This window comes from Gastrolobium bilobum, unplaced genomic scaffold (genome assembly GCF_033153095.1).
Source record: "Gastrolobium bilobum isolate Gb01-03AN ecotype WA unplaced genomic scaffold, APGP_CSIRO_Gbil_v1 utg4632, whole genome shotgun sequence".
In the NCBI taxonomy this organism is placed as follows: domain Eukaryota; kingdom Viridiplantae; phylum Streptophyta; class Magnoliopsida; order Fabales; family Fabaceae; genus Gastrolobium; species Gastrolobium bilobum.
In genome coordinates this window covers 147,449-148,467 of record NW_026897521.1, presented here as the reverse complement: position 1 = coordinate 148,467, position 1,019 = coordinate 147,449, and the positions used below count along the sequence as shown (strand labels likewise).

The following is a 1,019-nucleotide window of genomic DNA, read 5'->3' as shown; positions in this document are numbered from 1 at the left end:
TGTCACATGGCCTTTGCCACAGATGGCACATACACATTTGGTTTCCACAGAGGCTACCTTTTGTGAAGAGAGTTGCTTGATAAGGGTATCTAATTGTTGCTGTTGTTGTCTCTGTGTCTGCATCAGTTGGTCATTCTTTGCCAACAGAGCATCATACCCATCCAACCTGATGACTCTTGTCCTTCTGTCAGACACTGAATTCCTGAGATGCCAATGACTCAAAGATATCCAAGGCTTCTTGAGGGGTCTTGGTAGTTAATGATCCACCAGCAGTGGCATGCACCAAGGTTCTAGTGTTAGTGGTCATTCCTTGCAGGAAGATTGCTGCTTGTTGCCATGCCTCAATTCCATGCTGTGGACATTTCCTCAACAAAGTCTTGAATCTCTCCCAAGCCTCATAAATGGATTCTGACTCTTTCTGCTTAAAGCTTGTAATCTCATCCTTCAACTTGGCCCTCTTAGATGCTGAGAAAAACCTCTGCAAGAACTTGGTTTGCAGATCATCCCAAGTTGTTATACTTCCTTGTGGCAATGATTGCAGCCATCTCCTTGCATCATCCGTCAGTGAATGAGTGAATAGTCTCAACAGAATTGCATCTCTTGTGACACCATTTATCTTCACAGTATCACTCAATAATAGAAAGTTCTCTATATGCAAGTAAGGGTCCTCTGCACTGGTTCCAGCAAACTGATCCTTCTCCACCAAATGAATCAAAGCAGGCTTCAATTCAAAGTTGTTGGGCTCTAATGTTGGGCGCACAACACTCCCAATTGGAGGAATCACTGCAGGAGTCATGTACTCTCCCAGTGTCCTCTGTGGTGGTGGTGGTCTGTGATTCTCTGCCATTATCTCTTCCTGATTAACCGTACTTGATTCACCAATTTCTTGCAACTGTCTCCTTTGCCTGACTGCCCTTTTGTGCTTCCTCAATGTCCTTTCTAATTCTGGATCATACAACAACAAATTCGTATCAAGTGTACCTCGCATATACCAGAATCAAAATTGACCAGAAACTTAA

The 1,019-nt window shown here is 43.6% G+C and overlaps 1 non-coding gene across 1 annotated transcript; it reads left to right on the top strand.

Annotated features, from left to right (window-relative positions):
• Positions 1–344: 344 nt before the first annotated feature.
• On the top strand, positions 345–451 carry LOC133307627 (small nucleolar RNA R71). Its single transcript, XR_009751055.1, has one exon. It is a non-coding gene; the product is annotated as a small nucleolar RNA R71 (small nucleolar RNA).
• The last annotated feature ends 568 nt before the right edge of the window (positions 452–1,019 follow it).